Raw genomic sequence first — 21,719 nt, forward strand, 5'->3', positions numbered from 1 at the left:
GGGGTGACAGGGATAGTGGCTGACTGAGGCAGGGGTGACTGGGAGATAGTGGGTGACTGAGGCAGGGTTGACAGGGATAGTGGGTGACTGAAGCAGGGGTGATAGGGTGACAGTGGGTGACTAAAGCAGGGTTGACTGGTATAGTGGGTGACTGAGGCAGGGGTCGCAGGTATAGTGGTTGACTGAGGCAGCGGTGACTGGGAGATAGTGGGTAACTGAGGCAGGGGTGACAGGGAAAGTGTGTGACTCAGGCAGGGGTGACAGGGAGATAGTGGGCAGCATATCTCTGCCTCACTGCAGCAGCACATTCCTGCTTCAATGACAGCAGCACATCCCTGCCTCGCTGACAGCAGCACATCCCTGCCTCGCTGACAGCAGCACATCCCTGCCTCGCTGACAGCAGCACATCCCTGCCTCGCTGACAGCAGCACATCACTGCTTCACTATCAGCAGCACATCCCTGCCTCACTGGCAGCAGCACATCCCTGCCTTACTGACAGCTGTATATAGGGCCTAATTCAGACCTGATCCCTGCTGTGCATATTCACACAACAGGAGATCAGGTCTGAAGTGCGTGTGTGCTGGTGCCGCAGTGCACCGGCACATGCCAGAGATGCGATCAGCATCTCTGCCCAGTGAGCGCCTCTGCCTGATTGACAGGCATAGGCGGTCACTGGGCAGGAGGAGTCGGGCCAGCGGCGTTGTGCCGCCATTTTGGGGGCACAGTCCGGACAACGCAGACATGACCGGACCGTATGGGGGCGGGCCGTGACGGCTGCGGGCCGTGACGGCTGCGTGACCCGGACAGCAACGGGCCTTATTTACTAAAATCTCAGATAAATTTTATGGCATTTATGTGCAGTCTAGTTTGCACAGTTGATAGAGTGTTGATCTTGCACTATCAATGTAAGCCTCACATAGGTTTGATACACATGTAAGTTTGTTTTTATTTTACTACATTGTGGTTTGTGGCTCTATACCATGTAATGCATGTCTTTTAACAGTAGTCAAGTCTTCCAATGTGCTTGTTAGTGAAACCCAATAGATAGCTTTATTTTATTTTGTTTCTTCAAATATTGAATGCATATGTCTTATAACTTTTTTTTTTTTTTTTAATATATATATATATATATATATATATATATATATATATATTACATTTTTATTATAAGATTTTCAATGACACAAAACCATCCAAGTTGCAGATTATGGATTGTGAAGGACAAATCAACCATATAAACAATTTAAGCAATTTAAATTGCATGCAGGTAGTAGAATATCAAACTCCTTGGATGAGAGTTGGTCGTAATAAACTAGGATAGAAAAGAATACAGTAGAAAATAAGATTTTAAACCTACCGGTAAATCTTTTTCTCGTAGTCCGTAGAGGATGCTGGGGACTCCGTAAGGACCATGGGGATAGACGGGCTCCACAGGAGACATGGGCACTTTAAGAAAGACTTTAGTTCTGGGTGTGCACTGGCTCCTCCCTCTATGCCACAGTTAGAGAAACTGTGCCCAGAGGAGACTGACAGTATGAGGAAAGGATTTTGTTAATCCAGGGCAAGATTCATACCAGCCACACCAATCACACCGTATAACTTGTGATAAACTACCCAGTTATCAGTATGAAAAAACAACATAGCATCAGTGCAGGACCGATGCAACTATAACATAACCCTTATTGAAGCAATAACTATATACAAGTATTGCAGAAGTAGTCCGCACTTGGGACGGGCGCCCAGCATCCTCTACGGACTACGAGAAAAAGATTTACCGGTAGGTTTAAAATCTTATTTTCTCTAACGTCCTAGAGGATGCTGGGGACTCCGTAAGGACCATGGGGATTATACCAATGCTCCAAAACGGGCGGGAGAGTGCGGATGACTCTGCAGCACCGATTGAGCAAACATGAGTTCCTCCTCAGCCAGGGTATCAAACTTATAGTATTTTGCAAAGGTGTTTGAACCCGACCAAGTAGCAGCTTGACACAGCTGTAGTGCCGAGACCCCTCGGGCAGCCGCCCAAAAATAGCCCACTTTCCTCGTGGAATGGGCCTTGACCGATTTCAGTAACTGCAATCCAGCCATAGAATGCGCTTGCTGAATCGTGTTACAAATCCGGCGAGCAATAGCCTGCTTTGAAGCAGGGGCACCAATCTTGTTGGTTGCATACAGGACAAACAGCGCTTCAGTTTTCCTGACTCTAGCCGTCCTGGCCACGTAAATTTTCAAAGCCCTGACCACATCAAGTAACTCGTAATCCTCCAAGTCACGCGTAGCCACAGGCACCACAATAGGTTGGTTCATATGAAAAGATGAGACCACTTTTGGTAGGAATTGAGGACGGGTCCGCAATTACGCTCTATCCACATGGAATACCAAATATGGGCTTTTATGTGACAAAGCCGCTAATTCCGACACTCGCCTAGCCGAAGCCAAGGTTAATAACATGACCACCTTCCACGTGAGATAATTTAACTCCACCGTTTTAAGTGGTTCAAACCAGTGTGATTTTAGAAAACTTAACACCACGTTAAGGTCCCAAGGTGCCACCGGAGGCACAAAAGGAGGCTGAATATGCAGCACTCCTTTTACAAAAGTCTGAACTTCTGGAAGAGAAACCAATTCTTTTTGAAAGAAAATGGATAAGGCCGAAATCTGGACCTTAATAGAGCCTAATTGTAGGCCCAAATTCACTCCAGTTTGTAGGAAGTGAAGGAAACGGCCCAGATGGAGTTCTTCCGTAGGAGCATTCCTGGCCTCACACCAAGAAACATAATTTCGCCATATACGGTGTAATGTTTTAACGTTACATCCTTCCTAGCCTTTATCAGCGTAGGGATGACCTCAACCGGAATGCTAGGATCCGGCATTCAACCGCCATGCCGTCAAACGCAGCCGCAGTAAGTCTTGGAACAGACAGGGCCCCTGATGCAACAGGTCCTGTCTTAGAGGGAGAGGCCACAGATCTTCTGTGAGCATTTCCTGCAGATCCGGATACCAGGTCCTCCGTGGCCAATCTGGAACAATGAGGATTGTTCTCACTTTTCTTTGTCTTATTATCCTCAACACCTTGGGTATGAGAGGAAGAGGAGGAAATACATAGACCGACCGGAACACCCACGGTGTCACTAGGGCGTCTACAGCTACTGCCTGAGGGTCTCTTGACCTTGCGCAATACCTCTGTAGCTTTTTGTTGAGCCGGGACGGCATCATGTCTATCTGTGGCAGTTCCCACCGACTTGTAATCTGTGCAAAGACTTCCTGATGAAGTCCCCACTCTCCCGGATGTAGGTCGTGTCTGCTGAGGAAGTCTGCTTCCTAGTTGTCCACTCCCGGAATGAACACTGCTGACAGTGTGCTTGCGTGATTCTCCACCCAGCGAAGAATTCTGGTGGCTTGTGCCATCGCCACTCTGCTCCTTGTGCCGCCTTGGCGGTTTACATGAGCCACTGCGGTGACGTTGTCTGACTGGATCAGAACCGGTTGGTCGCAAAGTAAGGTCTCCGCTTGACGTAGGGCATTGTATATGTTGATGTGAAGACAAGTCTCTTGACTTGACCAAAGACCTTGGAAATTTCTTCCCTGTGTGACTGCTCCCCAACCTTGGAGGCTTGCGTCTGTGGTCACCAGGATCCAGCCCTGAATGCTGAATCTGCGTCCCTCGAGAAGGTGAGCACTCTGCAGCCACCACAGGAGTGATACCCTGACCCTGGGGGACAGGGTGATCAACCAATGCATCTGTAAATGTGACCCGGACCACTTGTCCAGTAGGTCCCATTGGAAAGTCCTCGCATGGAACCTGCCGAATGGAATGGCCTCGTATGATGCCACCATCTTTCCCAGGACTCGAGTGCAGTGATGCACTGACACAAGTTTTGGTTTCAATAGGTTCCTGACAAGAGTCGTGAGTTCCTGGGCCTTTTCTATCCGGAGATAAACCCTCTTCTGGTCCGTGTCCAGAATCATGCCCAAAAAAGACAGACGAGTAGTAGGAATCAACTGCGACTTCGGGATATTGAGAATCCAGCCGTGTTGCTGTAACACTTTCAGTGAAAGTGATACGCTGTTCAGCAACTGCTCTCTTGATCTCGCTTTTATGAGATCGCCCAAGTACGGGATAATTGTGACACCTTGCTTGCACAGGAGCACCATCATTTCTGCCATTACCTTGGTGAAAATTCTCAGGGCCATGGAGAGACCAAACAGCAACGTCTGAAATTGGCAATGACAGTCCTGTACCGCAAATCTGAGGTACGCCTGATGAGGTGGATAAATGGGGACATGAAGGTATGCATCCTGTACACAAATGCGGACAACAGGTGTCAAGCCGTGTGTTGCCTTTGTCAAGCTGTAATAAGTAGGGATAAGGACGTTAACCACCTCGGAACATCCTCCCTTATACGACACCTGCAGCGCATTCATCATAAGTCAGTGACCAGTTCAAAAACTTTGGATGACAGCGGAAGCAGTCCACTGACCACTAAATCCCTTCCTCTTGTAACCAAGCTCCTGCAAACCACACCACCAACTCCCTCAGTGTCAATTTCCTCCTTAGACAGGAGAGCCAATAGTCCTGCAGGCCATGTCACTGGCAAGTCTGACGAGTCCTCTCCTGCCTGGGATTCCTCCGATGCATCCTTGAGTGTAACGCCTACTGCTGCTGGCGCTGCTGTTGTTGCTGCTGGGAGTCGATCGTCATCCCAGAGGGGAAGTCGGAAGACCACTTGTACTACTTCCAGTAAGCAATTGACTGTCCAACAGTCCTTTGCGAGGAAGATGAAATATCACAGCAGTCATCCTGCTGCAAAGCGGATAACTCGGGTCTGGTCAGCCTGGGTGGTGAGAAACGTGGTTCCGGTATCCATCGTTAATTTACAGGCAACTAGAGACTTGATTAAGGTACTGTGTCCCCGGTACCAAATACCCTCTAGGTTCCATTTCTCTAGGCAGGCGATACCGAAAATGTACACAGACCTCAGAAAAAGAGTCACCAGTGTCCTAAAAAATGCAGTTGTACCCAATGTCCACTTGTCTGTGGTTAAGTGGAGCAGGGCAGACTCAGGACTATATGACTGTGACAGCCCACTGGGTAGATGTATTGCCCCCCGCAGCAAGAACAGCAGCGGCGGCACCAGTAGCAGCATCTCGCAATTGCCAACTCGTTCCTAGGCAGGCTACGCTTTGTATCACCGCTTTCCATAAGAGGCACACAGCTGACAACCTCTTACGGAAACTGAGGAACATCATCGCAGAATGGCTTACCCCAATTGGACTCTCCTGGGGATTTGTGACATCGGACAACGCCACCAATATTGTGCGTGCATTACATCTGGGCAAATTCCAGCACGTCCCATGTTTTGCACATACATTTAATTTGGTGGTGCAGAATTATTTAAAAAACGACAGGGGCGTGCAAGAGATGCTGTCGGTGGCCCGAAGAATTGCGGGCCACTTTCTGCCTTCAGCCACCGCATGTCGAAGACTGGAGCACCACCAAACATTCCTGAACCTCTCCTGCCATCATCTGAAGCAAGAGGTGGTAACGAGGTGGAATTCAACCCTCTATATGCTTCAGAGGATGGAGGAGCAGCAAAAGGCCATTCAAGCCTATACATCTGCCCACTAAATAGGCAAAGGAGGGGGAATGCACCTGACTCAAGCGCAGTGGAGAATGATTTCAACGTTGTGCAAGGTTCTGCAACCCTTTGAACTTGCCACACGTGAAGTCAGTTCAGACACTGCCAGCCTGAGTCAGGTCATTCCCCTCATCAGGCTTTTGCAGAAGAAGCTGGAGACATTGAAGGAGGAGCTAAAACAGAGCGATTCCACTAGGCATGTGGGACTTGTGGATGGAGCCCTTAATTCACTTAACCAGGATTTAATCTGTTGAAATCAGAGCACTACATTTTGGCCACCGTGCTCGATCCTAGATTTAAAACCTACATTGTATCTCTCTTTCCGGCAGACACAAGTCTGCAGAGGTTCAAAGACCTGCTGGTGAGAAAATTGTCAAGTCAAGCGGAACGTGACCCGTCAACAGCTCCTCCTTCACATTCTCCCGCAAGTGGGGGTGCGAGGAAAAGGCTAAGAATTCCGAGCCCACCCGCTGGCGGTGATGCAGGGCAGTCTGGAGTGAGTGCTGACATCTGGTCCGGACTGAAGGACCTGGCAACGATTACTGACATGTCGTCTACTGTCACTGCATATGATTCTGTCACCTTTGATAGAATGGTGGAGAATTATATGAGTGACTGCATCCAGGTAGGCACGTCAGTATGTATACTGGCAGGAAAAAGAGGCAATTTGGAGGCCCTTGCACAAACTGGCTTTATTCTACCTACGTTGCCCTCCCTCCAGTGTGTACTCCAAAAGAGTGTTTAGTGCAGCCGCTCACCTTGTCAGCAATCGGCGTACGAGGTTACTTCCAGAAAATGTGGAGAAGATGATGATCATCAAAATGAATTATAATCAATTCCTCCGTGGAGACATTCACCAGCAATTGCCTCCAGAAAGTACACAGGGATCTGAGATGGTGGATTCCAGTGGGGACGAATTAATAATCTGTGAGGAGGGGGATGTACACAGTGAAAGGGGTGAGGAATCGGAGGATGATGAGGTGGACATCTTGCCTCTGTAGAGCCAGTTTGTGCAAGGAGAGATTGATTGATTCTTTTTTGGTGGGGGCACAAACCAACCAGTCATTTCAGTCAGTCGTGTGGCAGACCCTGTCGCTGAAATGATGGGTTCATCAATGTTTTTCTTTTCAATCTAAGCCCCTGCAGTTTTCTGTAAGCATCTGCTTCGCTATGATGATCAACAAGTCACATGGGCAAACACTCAGGGCTGGAGGCGTAGATCTTAGGACCAGCTGCTACAAGCATGGCAGAGGTGTCACTATCACTGGTGACACCCAGAGAGGTGGCGAAGTAGATTGTAATGCAGTGCGCGCAGATAAGCAGCGCATTGGTAAAAAGGAGGCATGGTCTCATAGGTAGGGGCATGGCCTGAATCACCATTTTGTTGCTCCGGGTATCCCGGGGGTTGGGGGCTGCACCCGGGGACTAGTGTGTGAGTGGTGCTGGCTCCTGCACAGTGACAGAAACTGGGTGTTGCACGTAATGTCACAGTGAAACACCCATATTCTGTCACTGAAGAAGAGCCGGCACTTTGGTGTCACCCCCCTTGGCGGGTGACACTCGGGTGTGTGCCGCAACCCTCTTGTGATGCCACTGACCCATGGGAAGCTTTACGTGGCTTACCCATGTGTTAGTAGCCCCAAGCATCTTTTGTGTTAGTCCCTGAAGAAAAACTTCAAATATTGTTTACAATTTTGTAATCAATGGGCCTAATTCAGTAAGGATTGCAAATTCTGCTAAGTAACAGAATTTGCAATCCTTTGGTTCGCATGCTGGGGCCACCCATCACAGGGCATGGCCACCCAGCATGCCGCCTCCCTTCTTGACCACGCTGAAATTGCAGTCTCAGTGCAGTTCAGCGTGATCATAAAAAATGGGTTAGCCTCCTGTTGGTGCAGACTGTACGTGTGCGCAGGAAGCCGCCACCATTTTTGTGATCGCAGCGGCTGCATGTGATGTCATGCAGCCGCTCTGACCACGCCTCCTGTTTCTCCGTTGCCGACCCCATTTTGTAGCCCTGCCCCTGCACCGCTCCATCTCCGACTTTGAAATGGATTGTTGCTGACCCCCCCCCCGCACCGATTGACAGTCAGAGGTGATCGCATTATCTGCGGGGTGCCACAGAAAATGCAGGCGCATGCGTATGCTCTTAGCAATTTTTGCAGTTGGATTGCTTATTGCGATTACAATCCAACCTGAATCAGGCTCTATTACCTATCACAATGCACTGCAGGTAGTACAAAATGGGGTTAATATAGGAGAAAAACCCCCAGAGCTGTGCTCCTTAACTGTCCCTGGTGGCTAGTGGAGCAGCTGCCCAGTAATCAGTGTCCATGCCAGTGCGCACACGGCCCGCCCCCTACAGCCACGCTGGATCTCGGTATAGTGTGGGCACAGAAGCCCCTTACCTCCCTTTCATCAGCAGCCTCGTGATCCCGGAGGGCGGTGTGTGTGTGACTGACCTTAGGAGGAAACCGGAGCCTCCGCTGCAGTGACCCAGCAACCAGGGCACGGGAGTATACTGCGCCGCTGGGAGTGATGGAGCTGCAGTAAAGATGTCTATTAGACCTAGCCTGCTGCAGCCCTTGTAGATTCTTATAAAAAAAGTTCTTCTTTTCTTGTCAAAATTAATAGCTAAGAATAGGCTGCCTGAGGCAGCCCCCTGTTAAGTGGCCTGCTACTGAAGGCACCAACTACAAACTGAGCTCCCTGTTCATGGAAGCGAGGTTATAGAGCAGGGGGCGCTGAGCATCTTGGGAACAGTCAAAAGCTTTGAGCCTGTTGGTGCCTCAGATCAAGATCCTACTCTACACCCCAATGTGAATCCTTGTGGAGTCCAGTGTACCCCACAGAAGAAATGAATGTGTCACACCCATTGGCAGCAACATTAGAATAGCTGCTGATGGGCACAATTGAGAAAGGAAGGGGGGAAAACATTTGAATCCAGCACATATATGTAATTTGAATATGTAATTTGTACCTTCCTACTTTAAAATGTAATGGATGAACCTCACCCTGTGAGAACTATCTTTATGATCAAGAGATCTCATATGCAAGATAAGTATGTGTTGGCAGAGGCGCTCACTGGGCAGAGATGCTGATCGCATCTCTGGCATGTGCCGGTGCACTGCGGCACCAGCACACACACACACTTCAGACCTGATCTCCTGTTGTGTGAATATGCACAGCAGAGATCAGGTCTGAATTAGGCCCTATATACAGCTGTAAGTAAGGCAGGGATCTGCTGCTGCCAGTGAGGCAGGGATCTGCTGCTGCCAGTGAGGCAGGGATCTGCTGCTGCCAGTGAAGCAGTGATCTGCTGCTGTCAGTGAGGCAGTGATCTGCTGCTGTCAGTAAGGCAGGTATGTGCTGCTGTCAATGAGGCAGGGATGTGCTGCTGTCAGCAAGGCAGTGATCTGCTGCCCACTATCTCCCTATCACCCCTGCCTGAGTCACACACTTTCCCTGTCACCCCTGCCCCAGTTACCCACTATCTCCCAGTCACCGCTGCCTCAGTTAACCACTATACCTGCGACCCCTGCCTCAGTCACCCACTATACCAGTCACCCCTGCTTTAGTCACCCACTATCCCTGTCACCCCTGCCTCAGTCAACCACTATCCCTGTCACCCCTGCCTCAGTCACCCACTATACCAGTCACCCCTGCTTTAGTCACCCACTATCTCTGTCACCCCTGCCTCAGTCAACCACTATCCCTGTCACCCCTGCCTCAGTCACCCACTGTCACCCTATCACCCCTGCCTCAGTCACCCACTATCCCTGTCACCCCTGCCTCAGTCTCCTACTGTCCCTGTCACCCCTGCCACAGTCATCCACTATATCCCTATCACCCCTGCCTTAGTCACTGACTATCTCCCAGTCACCCCGGCCTCAGTCACCCACTATCTCCCACTCATACATGCTTCAGTCACCCACTATCTCCCAGTCATCCCTGCCTCAGTCACCTACTGACACCAGTGCAGACATTTCTGCTGCGGCCTCTCCACTCTCCAGCGTGAACGTCCTGACGACTGAGGAAATCCGCTTCCCAGTTGAGGACTCCGGGAATGAACACTGCCGATATTGCTGGCAGATGACGTTCTACCCAACTGAGGATTTTTGATACTTCCAGCTTTGCTATGCAATTTCGAGTGCCGCCTTGATGATTTGTGTACACTACCGTGGTGGCGTTGTCCGATTGTACTTGAACAGGCCTGTTCTGTACTAGAGGCAGGGCCAGTGTCAATTAATTGAACACTGCCTGCAATTCCAGAATGTTTATCGGGAGGAGAGATTCCTCCCTGGTCCACCGATGGTGAAGGGTCGTCATCACGGCCATGACCTTGGTGAATTTCCGAGGTGCCGTTGCCAAACCAGAAGGCAGGACCTGAAATCCAAAAACTAACCAGGCACAACACTGCTTAGCTTCCAACATCAGATGAGATTGGACATATCCAGTGTGATGCGGCTGTAGATGATTTTTGCTGTTTCTAACTTCTACTTCTAACTACTGGTACATCAATGAATAAGTTTCAAAATAGAATGCATCAAGAGAACGGTGTTGGTAGTATAAAACTACCTACAGCACCTGGTATTCCCAGGTGGTCTCACATCCAAGAACAAACCAGGCCTAAAATCAGGTGATATAGGGCATATACAGTGTGGTGTGGCTGTAGATGAGCTTAGTGGTTTCTGTTAGAGTTCTTCTACTTCTAACTACTCGTACATAAATGAGTAAGCGGACGATTTATTAAACCTGGTGAAATGCTAATTTGCATGGTGATAAAGTACCAGCCAATCAGCTCCTAATTGCCATGTCACAGGCTGGGTTTGAAAAATGACAGTTAGGAGCTGACTGGCTGGTACTTTATCACCTTGCACTTTATCAGTTCACCAGGCTTAATAGATCTGCCCCAATGTTTCAAAATGGAATGCATCAAGAGAACGGTGTTAGTATTGTAAAAATACACACAGCTCCTGGTATTTCCTGGTGGTCTCCCATCCAAGTACTAAAACCAGGACCAACACTGCTCAGCTTCCATGATCAGGAGAGATTGGGCAAATCCAGTGTGCTGTGGCTGTAGATGAGCTGGTGGTTTTTATTACAGCTCTTCTACTTCTAACTTCTGGTACATAAAAGAATACATGTAAAAATTAAATGTACCAAGAAAATGGTGTTGGTAGTTTAAAAACACCTAAAGAATCTGATACTACCAAGCAGTCTCCCATCCATGTATTAACAAAGTCCAATACTGCTTTGCTTCAAAAATCAAATGAGATTGGGCATATCCAGTGTGGTGTGGCTTTAGATAAGCTTTGTGGTTTCTGTTAGAGCTCTTCTACTTCTAACTACTGGTACATTAATGAATATGTATAAGGTTGTAGTTTATCCAATATGCCTTTACTACTACCTTACCTTTCAACCCCCCCTCCCTCCCCTCTTCTCCTTATAGCTTCCTTAGTTCTCTCCTCCTCATGTGTGCGTTATTTGTTTTCTCATACGTCCTAGATGATGCTGGGGTCACATTAAGAACCATGGGGTATAGACGGGATCTGCAGGAGACATGGGCACTTTAAGACTTTCAAAGGGTGTGAACTGTCTCCTCCCTCTATGCCCCTCCTCCAGACTCCAGTTTTAGTATTGTGCGCAGTGATACTGGATGCACTACAGGGGAGCTCTACTGAGTTTCTCTGAAAAGACTTGTTAGTTTTTTTTATTTTCAGGGAGGCTGCTGGCAACAGTCTCCCTGCTTCGTGGGACTTAGGGGAGAGAAGTATGACCAACTTCTAGTGAGTTCAATGGCTCTGCTTCAGGCTGACAGGACACCATTAGCTCCTGAGGGTGCTGATCGCTGGGTACGCCTAGATGCACACTCCCGCAGCCTGCCGTCACCCCCTTACAGAGCCAGAAGACAGGTGAGTAGCAGAAGTACAGAAGACTTCTTCTCCAGTGATGGCATTCTGAGGTACCGAGCAGCGAGCGGAACGCTGCGCGCCATGCTCCCACACAAACACAGGCACTGCAGGGTGCAGGGCACAGGGGGGGGCACCCTGGGCAGCATAAATTCCTCACAAAAGGCTGGAAAAAGTGTACATTAGTGCCTGGGCACTGTCCTTACCCCGCTAGCGTAATTAATTATTTCTGAGCGGGACAGATACGCGCCATTACAGTAGCGGGGCTTCTTCCTCACCTCACCAGAACATCTTTAGAGCATTACAAGTCTATCACTATAGAGTTTATTATTTCCCAGACTGTGTACTTTTGGCACTGGATTGTGAGCTGAAAAATCCTCTGTGTCCCTCTGACAGATTTACTGACGGTCTGTCCCCCATAAGCCGATGTGTCTGTGGGTACTTGGTACATGTGTGTCAACATGTCGGTGGCTGAATGTTTTTCCCAAGAGGAAACTATATTAGGAATGCAGACATATGATGGTGGCCCTGTTGGCACCACCAATAACTGACTGGGTAAAAGTTTCAGTAATATCAGAGTAAGGTTGGATAAATCTGTGTCCCAGACACAGACGTAGAGAATAGATGTGATGTTCATGGCTATGTTTCTTTTCCCTCAGGCCCCGCGGGGTCGCAAAAATGTTATTTTGCCCAGTTACTACACACTGATACTGACACGGAAACTGATTCCTATGTCGACCATAATGTTTCCTGATTAGATCCAATATTGGCAAGGAGCATTCAGTACATGATTGTGGATATTAAGGACATATTAAAATCACTGAAGACCCTGCTGTTCCTGACAAAGGGGTCTATATGTATGTGTATATATAGATATATAATGAAAGCTGATGTAACGTTCCTCCATCTCTGTTTGAGAGAGTCTGGGCCAGCTCGACAAGATGGTTTCAAATCCCCAAAAGGATTCTGGTTGTTTATTCATTTCCCGCCGCGGACAGAATAAAGTGGGAGTCACCCCCTGTTCTGCACGGGGCCCTGTCACAAATCCAGCGGATCGTATGCAGGAAGCTACATTATTTCTAGTTATGTAACCAAGGGTACATTACTTAGACCTGCCATTACATGTGCATGGGTGAGTAGTAGTATTCAAGAATTGGTCGAATACCTTGTCATCCGATAAAGATACCTTGGAGAGATGGGATACTCCTTACGTTGTATCATATCAAGGACACTGCAGCATACTTACGTGAGATTGCAAGGGATATAGGACTCTTGAGTTCACGGGCCAATTTCATGGCAGTCTCGGATAGGAGGGCATTGTGGATTCACCAAGAGAATGCTGATGCTGACTCCAAGAAGAAAGGGAGTCTCTTCCCTATGAAGGTGAAGCGTTGTTTGGTGACTGCCTAGTTAATTTGATCTCGGCAGCTCCCGCAGGTAAGTCAACCTTCTTGCCCTATGTTCCCTCCCAACGGATGAAGACGCATCATTATCTGATGCAGTCATTTCGGCCCAATAGATATGCAAGAAGTTAAGATTCCCCTTTCTTTGCAGGTAGAGGAAGGAGAAGAGGGAAGAGGTCTGCATCCTCTTCAAGATCGCAGGAGCAGAGATCATCCTCTGCTTCTGCCAAATCCACCGCATGACGCTGGGGCTCTCTTGCAGGAGCCCGCACCAGTGGGGGCACGTCTAAAACTCTTCTTCAGTCAGTTCTGGATTCATTCGGACATGGACTCGTGTGTTTTACAAATAGTGTCCCAAGGGTACAAACTGGGGTTTCAAGACGTTCCCCCTCACCGATTGTTCAAATCGGCTTTAGTCAGCCGGGAGAAGGTTTTTATTCAAGCCTCTTCGTGGTCCCTAAGCCGGACAGCTCAGTCAGACCAATATGAAATCCCTCAATTTCTACCTAAGGAAATTAAATTTCAAGATGGAATCTCTCAGTGCAGTGATCTCCAGTCCAGAGGAAGGAGATTTCATGGTTTTGGTAGACATAAAGGATGCCTACTTACATGTTCCCATTTAGCCTCTGCATCAAGCTACCTGAGGTTTGCAATTCAGTATTGTCATTACCAATTTCAGACATTGCCGTTTGGTCTGTCCACGGCTCCGAGGATTTTCACCAGGGTGATCGCAAGCAAGGAGTAACAATTATCCCGTACTTGGATGATCTTTTGATAAAGGCGAAATCCAGGGACCAGTTAGTGCAAAACATTGCACTCTCCCTGACAGTTCTTCAACAACATAGTTGGCTCCTAAACTTGCCAAAATCGCAGTTGGTCCCAATGACGCGGTTGTTGTTTTTGGGAGTGATACTGGACACAGAAGAGGTTTTCTTCCAGTGGAAAGGCTCTGGAGATCCAGAGTCTGGTCAAACAAATTCTGAAACCAGCAAGAGTGTTAATCCATCAATGCATTTGGTTGCTGGGGAAGATGGTTGCGGCCTACGAGCCCATTCAGTTTGGCTGGTTCCATGCCAGAGTTTTTCAGTTGGACCTGTTGGACAAGTGGTCCGGATCCCACCTACACACGCACCGGAGGATAATCCTGTCTTCCAAGACCAGAATCTCACTCCATTGGTGGGTGCACAGTTCTCACCTCCTAGAGGGGCGAAGGTTCGGGATTCAGGACTGGATCCTAGGGACCATGGATGCAACCCTCCGATGCTGGGGAGCAGTCACACAGGGGGAAAACGTCCAAGGAAGATGGTCAAGTCGGGAAAGTTGTCTCCACATAAATGTTCTGGAGTTAAGGGCCATTTAATAACTGCAGACACAGTACGCACTGGGACGGGTGCCCAGCATCCTCTACGGAATAAGAGAAAAGGATTTACCTGTAGGTATTAAAATCCTATTTTCTCTAACGTCCTAGAGGATGCTGGGGACTCCGTAAGGACCATGGGGATAGACGGCTCCGCAGGAGACATGGGCACTTTAAGAAAGACTTTAGTTCTGGGTGTGCACTGGCTCCTCCCTCTATGCCCCTCCTCCATACCTCAGTTTGATACTGTGCCCAGTGGAGACTGGGTGCTTTTCAGGAGCTCTCCTGAGCTTTCTGACAGAAAGTATTTTGTTAGGTTTTTAATTTTCAGGGAGCACTGCTGGCAACAGACTCCCTGCATCGAGGGACTGAGGGGAGAGAAGCAGCCCTACTCTCCGAGTTGCAAGGTCCTGCTTCTTAAGCTACTGGACACCATTAGCTCCAAAGGGATTAGCTCCAAAGGGATTGGTACGCAGGATCTCACCCTCGCCGTCCGTCCCAGAGCCGCGCCGCCGTCCCCCTCGCAGAGCCGGAAGATAGAAGCCGGGTGAGTATGAGAAGAAAAGAAGACTTCAGAGGCGGCAGAGGACTTCATGATCTTCATTGAGGTAACGCACAGCACTGCAGCTGTGCGCCATTGCTCCCATACACCTCACATACTCCGGTCACTGTAAGGGTGCAGGGCGCAGGGGGGGCGCCCTGGGCTGCAATATAAACCTGTTTTTGGCAGAAATATAACATATATACAGCTGGGCACTGTATATATGTATGAGCCCCCGCCAATTGTACAGTTTAAGCGGGACAGAAGCCCGCCGCCGAGGGGGCGGGGCTTCTCCCTCAGCACTCACCAGCGCCATTTTTTCTCCACAGCACCGCTGAGGAAGCTCCCCGGACTCTCCCCTGCTTATACCACGGTAGACAAGAGGGTTGAAAAGAGAGGGGGGGGCACATAATTTGGCGCAAATTACATACAGCAGCGCTACTGTGCAAAATTAAGTTACTGTGCTATTCCTGGGTTATATAGCGCTGGGGTATGTGCAGGCATACTCTCTCTCTGTCTCTCCAAAGGGCAGAGCCGGCCATAGGCATAGGCAAACTAGGCAATTGCCTAGGGCATTTGATATGCCTAGGGGCATCAGCAACTTCTGCTGATTAAAATGATATGCGGCATGCCTATATTCTGTGTGTAGCATTTCATATGCAGATACAGCCACAGTCTCACACAGTATATAGGCGTGCTGCATATTATTTTAATCAGCAGAAGCTGCGTGTGCATCCTAACAACATAGCAATGCAAATAAGATGCATTTTAATAAAAAAAAGGTGCCCCAACGTTAGCATTGAGGCAAGATTTATGAGGACACATCTGTATCCAAGCAGAGGCAGAGGTCACAGTGTTAGTGGCAGTGTGAGTGCTGTGTGCATGTGAGTGGGTTGATTGTGCAGTAGTGTTCGGAATATGAGTAAGGAGCATTATGTGTGTCATGTAAAAATGCATTAATAATGTGCAACATATGTGTAAGGGGCACTATGTGTGTCATTATGTGTATAAGGGCATTAATAATGTGCGGCATATGTGTAAGGGACATTGGTGGTCATTCCGAGTTGTTCGCTCGGTAATTTTCTTCGCATCGCAGCGATTTTCCGCTAATTGCGCATGCGCAAGGGTGGTCATTCCAAGTTGTTCGCTCGGTAATTTTCTTCGCATCGCAGCGATTTTCCGCTAATTGCGCATGCGCAATGTTCGCTCTGCGACTGCGCAAAGTAAATTTGCTATGCAGTTAGGTATTTTACTCACGGCATTACGAGGTTTTTTCTTTGTTCTGCTGATCGTAGTGTGATTGACAGGAAGTGGGTGTTTCTGGGCGGAAACTGGCCGTTTTATGGGTGTGTGTGAAAAAACGCTGCCGTTTCTGGGTAAAACGCGGGAGTGTCTGAAGAAACGGGGGAGTGTCTGGGCGAACGCTGGGTGTGTTTGTGACGTCAAACCAGGAACGAAACTGACTGAACTGATCACAGTTGTCGAGTAAGTCTGGAGCTACTCAGAAACTGCTAAGAAGTGTCTATTCGCAATTCTGCTAATCTTTCGTTCGCAATTTTGATAAGCTAAGATTCACTCCCAGTAGGCGGCGGCTTAACATGTGCAATGCTGCTAAAAGCAGCTTGCGAGCTAACAACTCGGAATGAGGGCCATTATGTGTAAAAGGGCATTAATAAAGGTTGTCATAATGTGTAAGACGCATTATGTTTATAAGGACATTAATGATGTGTCTCATATGTGTAAGGGGCATTACTGTGTGGAATTGTGTATAAATGCATTACTAATGTGTGGCATTATGTGTATAAGGTGCTCTAATATGTAGCGTTGCGTATAGAAAGGGCATTTACTGTGTCGTCTAATGTGAATAAAGAGCAATAGGGTGTGGTGTAATGTAAATAAGGAGCAATTCAGTGTGATGTAATGTGAATAAGGAGCACTACTGTGAGAAGTAACGTTTATAAGGTAAAGTGATACTACTGTGGGATGTAATGTGAATTATGGACACTATCGCGTGATCAAATGTGAATAAAATTGCAGTACTGTGTGGCGGAATTTTAATTGGGGGTACTATTGTGTGGACATGCCCATTGCCAGCAAAAACACACCCCTTTTTGGACTGTGCGCCAAATGTGCGAACTGTTCCTGTTTAAAATATAGGGGGTACAAACACCAAAATAAGTACTGTTATGGGTGAGGGTTGATGGTGCTGGGAAAGAGGTGCAAGGTCAGAGGCGGAACCAGCGGTGGTGCTAGGGGGCACCAGGCAAAATCTTGCCTAGGGCATCATATTGGTTAGGGCCAGCTCTGCCAAAGGGCCTTGTGGGGGAAATGTCTTCAGTAAAAGCATTCCCTGTGTGTGTGGTGTGTCGGTACGCGTGTGTCGACATGTCTGAGGAAGAAGGCTATATTAGAGAGGAGCGGGAGCAAATGAATGTGGTGTCTCCGCCGACACCTGATTGGATGGATATGTGGAATGTTTTAAATGCTAGTGTAAACTCATTGCACAAAAGATTAGACAAGGCTGAAGCTTTGGGACAGTCAGGGTCTCAACCCATGCCTGATCCTATGTCGTAGGGACTGTCAGGGTCTCATAAGTGCCCACTATCCAGATTGTTGACACAGATACCGACACGGATTCTGACTCCAGTGTCGATTACGATGATGCAAAGTTACAGCCAAAATTGGCAAAATACATTTGATATATGATTATGGCAATAAAAGATGTTTTGCACATCACAGAGGAGCCCCCTATCCCTGACAAGAGGGTACATATGTACAAGGGAAAGAAGCCTGAGGTAACCTTTTTCCCCTCACACGAGCTGAACGAGTTATGTGAAAAAGCTTGGGAATCTCCTGCAGATTTCCAAAAGGATTCTTATGGCGTATCCTTTCCCATCAACGGATAGGTTACGATGGGAATCCTCCCCTTGGGTGGACAAAGCATTAACACGCTTATCCAAGAAGTTAGCCCTCCCGTCCCAGGATACGGCTACCCTCAAAGAGTCTGCTGACCGCAAACAGGAGATTACCCTGAAGTCCATTTATACACATTCAGGTACCTTACTCAGACCGGCAATTGCGTCGGCCTGGGTGTGTATGTGTAGTGCTGTAGCGGCATGGACGGATACCCTAGATAAGGATACTATTTTATTGCCCCTGAGGCATATAAGAGATGCTGTCCTATATATGTGTGTATGCAAACTACAGGTGGTGCTGCATGGCTCACACCCTTTTACTTGTCTTGTAGAGCAACTCTGGAGCTGTTACTGGGTCCAGCTGCTGCAAGAAATCAGCTTGAATGCTTCAGGGGCTGGGGCATGGCCAACATGAGCCCCACACTGATGGGGGTGTATAAAGCGATCTAGGGGTCATCCAAGCGCAACCCCACAAAGGCCGCCATGCCCTGCGTGACCATTTTCTCTTTTCATATGCAGACGAGGGTTGCAGCCAACTATACCCATTGCTTGGATGACATCACCATATGCGAATCCATCTGCTGCAGGCCTTCCCCCAGGAATGCTTGCACTAGTTGTTGCATTTGGTTTGTTGTTTGGGGGGTGCTTCAGTATTAGGCAGCCTTCTGCCCTCACACATTCATCTGAAAATGTGTTCTCCCTGCAGTTGTTGTCCCCAGATGAGAGTTCCCTTGTGCTGCCTCAGTTGAATCTCCTTTACTTGACGGAGGTGTGCCTGAGCAGCGGCCCTCCCCAGCCCTATCTCAAATCATACTTATTTTGCTTAGGTGATACCATGGTCATGAAGATTGTTTTCCCAGGGTGAGGTTCATTCATTGCATTCTGGGTATGCTGACCTCTGTGATTTCCCCAAATGTGGGAATCTCGACTGCATAATTTGTGGTAGGGGGGGGGGGGGGGGGGGACGACGACTGCATTTGTGCTTTCCCCTGGTTGGCTCTGGTATAATTTAGATCTCATTGTCTCAGGTCTCTCTCCAGCCTAGTTTGCTGTCTGTTTCCACTTCTCTTTTCTTGAGCCCCTCCCTTCTATGCCCTTGCGCACTATCCTGACTTCTCCCGTCTGCTTACTTTGTGCCTTCCAACGCACAATGCGAACTACAGGTGGTGTTGCAGGGCCCACACCCTTTTATTTGCCTTACAGAGCAGCTCTGGAGCTGTTACAGTGCCCAGCTGCTGCAAGAAATCAGCTTGAATGCTTCAGGGGCTGGGGCATGGCCAACATGAGCCCAACACCAAAGGAGGGTGGGGGGTGTTCAATGCGAACTAGGGGTCATCCAAGCGCCCCTTATCTCTTTTCATATGCAGATGAGGGTTCCAGCCAACTTTGGCCCACTGCTTGGATGACATCACCGTATGCAAATCCGTCTGCTGCAGACCTTTCCCCAGGAATGCTTGTACTAGTTGTTGCATATGGTTTGATGTTTGAGGGTGCTTCAGTATTAGGCAGCCTTCCGCCCTCTCATTTTCATCTGAAAAGATGTGGTCTCCCTGCAGTTGTTGTCCCCAGACAAGAGTTCCCTTGTGCTTCCTCAGTTGAATCTCCTTAACTTGACGGGGGTGTGCTCGAGCAGCCGCCCTCCACAGCCCTATCCCAACACATGCTTTTCTTGCGTATGAGATCTCTTGATCATGAAGATAGTTCTCACAGGGTGAGGTTCATCCATTACATTTTAAAGTAGGAAGGTACAAATTACATATTCAAATTACATATATGTGCTGGATTCAAATGTTTTCCCCCCTTCCTTTCTCAATTGTGCCCATCAGCAGCTATTCTAATGTTGCTGCCAATGGGTGTGACACATTCATTTCTTCTGTGGGGTACACTGGACTCCACAAGGATTCACATTGGGGTGTAGAGTAGGATCTTGATCTGAGGCACCAACAGGCTCAAAGCTTTTGACTGTTCCCAAGATGCTCAGCGCCCCCTGCTCTATAACCTCGCTTCCATGAACAGGGAGCTCAGTTTGTAGTTGGTGCCTTCAGTAGCAGGCCACTTAACAGGGGGCTGCCTCAGGCAGCCTATTCTTAGCTATTAATTTTGACAAGAAAAGAAGAACTTTTTTTTATAAGAATCTACAAGGGCTGCAGCAGGTTAGGTCTAATAGACATCTTTACTGCAGCTCCATCACTCCCAGCGGCGCAGTATACTCCCGTGCCCTGGTTGCTGGGTCACTGCAGCGGAGGCTCCGGTTTCTTCCTAAGGTCAGTCACACACACACCGCCCTCCGGGATCACGAGGCCGCTGATGAAAGGGAGGTAAGGGACTTCTGTGCCCACACTATACCGTGATCCAGCGTGGCTGTAGGGGGTGGGCCATGTGCGCACTGGCGTGGACACTGATTACTGGGCAGCCGCTCCACTAGCCACCCGGGACAGTTAAGGAGCACAGCTCTGGGGGGGTTTTCTCTTATATTAACCCCATTTTGTACTACCCGCAGTGCATTGTGATAGGTAATAGAGCCTGATTCAGGTTGGATTGCAATCGCAATAAGCAATCCAACTGCAAAAATTGCTAAGAGCATACGCATGCGCCTGCATTTTCTGCGGCACCCCGCAGATAATGCGATCGCTTCTGACTGTCAATCGGTGCTGGGGGGGGGGGGTCAGCAACAATCCATTTCCAAGTCAGAGATGGAGCGGTGCATGGGCAGGGCTACAAAATGGGGTCGGCAACGGAGAAACAGGAGGCGTGGTCAGAGCTGCTGCATGACATCACATGCAGCAGCTGCGATCACAAAAATGGTGGCGGCTTCCTGCGCACATATACAGTCTGCACCAACAGGAGGCTAACCCATTTTTTATGATCACGCTGAACTGCACTGAGACTGCAATTTCAGCGTGGTCAAGAAGGGAGGCGGCATGCTGGGTGGCCCCAGCATGCGAACCAAAGGATTGCAAATTCTGTTACTTAGCAGAATTTGCAATCCTTACTGAATTGGGCCCATTGATTACAAAATGTATTTGTAAATATTTGAAGTTTTTCTTCAGGGACTAACACAAAAGATGCTTGGGGCTACTAACACATGTGTAAGCCACGTAAAGCTTCCCATGGGTCAGTGGCATCACAACGGGGTTGCTGCCCACACCCGAGTGTCACCCGCCAAGGGGGGTGACACCAAAGTGCCGGCTCCTCTTCAGTGACAGAATATGGGTGTTTCACTGTAACATTACGTGCAACACCCAGTTTCTGTCACTGTGCAGGAGCCAGCAGCACTCAACCCCCGGGATACCCGGAGCAACAAAATGGAGATTCAGGAAAACAGGCCACACCCCTACCTATGAGACCATGCCTCCTTTTTACCATTGCGCTGCTTATCTGCGCGCACTGCATTACAATCTCCCTCGCTGCCTCTCTGGGTGTCACCAATGATAGTGACACCTTTGCCATGCTTGTAGCAGCTGGTCCTAAGATCTACACCTCCAGCCCTGAGTGTTTGCCCTTGTGACTTGTTGATCATCATAGCGAAGCAGATTCTTACAGAAAACTGCAGGGGCTTAGATTGAAAAGAAAAACATTGACGAACCCATCATTTCAGCAACAGGGTCTGCCACACGGCTGACTGAAATGACTGGTTGGTTTGGGCCCCCACCAAAAAAGAAGCACTCAATCTCTCCTTGCACAAACTGGCTCTACAGAGGCAAGATGTCCACCTCATCATCCTCCGATTCCTCACCCCTTTCACTGTGTACATCGCCCCCCTCACATATTAATTCGTCCCCACTGGAATCCACCATCTCAGATCCCTGTGTACTTTCTGGAGGCAAGTGCTGGTAAATGTCTCCACGGAGGAATTGATTATAATTCATTTTGATGATCATCATCTTCTCCACATTTTCTGGAAGTAACCTCGTACGCCGATTGCTGACAAGGTGAGCGGCTGCACTAAAC

At 48.6% G+C, this 21,719-nt stretch overlaps 1 pseudogene; it reads left to right on the forward strand.

Moving 5' to 3' along the window:
* Positions 1–18,578: 18,578 nt before the first annotated feature.
* LOC134952255 (U1 spliceosomal RNA) lies at positions 18,579–18,760 on the forward strand (annotated as a pseudogene).
* Positions 18,761–21,719: the final 2,959 nt, after the last annotated feature.

The sequence above is a fragment of the Pseudophryne corroboree genome, chromosome 8 (assembly GCF_028390025.1).
Source record: "Pseudophryne corroboree isolate aPseCor3 chromosome 8, aPseCor3.hap2, whole genome shotgun sequence".
Taxonomy (NCBI): Eukaryota; Metazoa; Chordata; class Amphibia; order Anura; family Myobatrachidae; genus Pseudophryne; species Pseudophryne corroboree.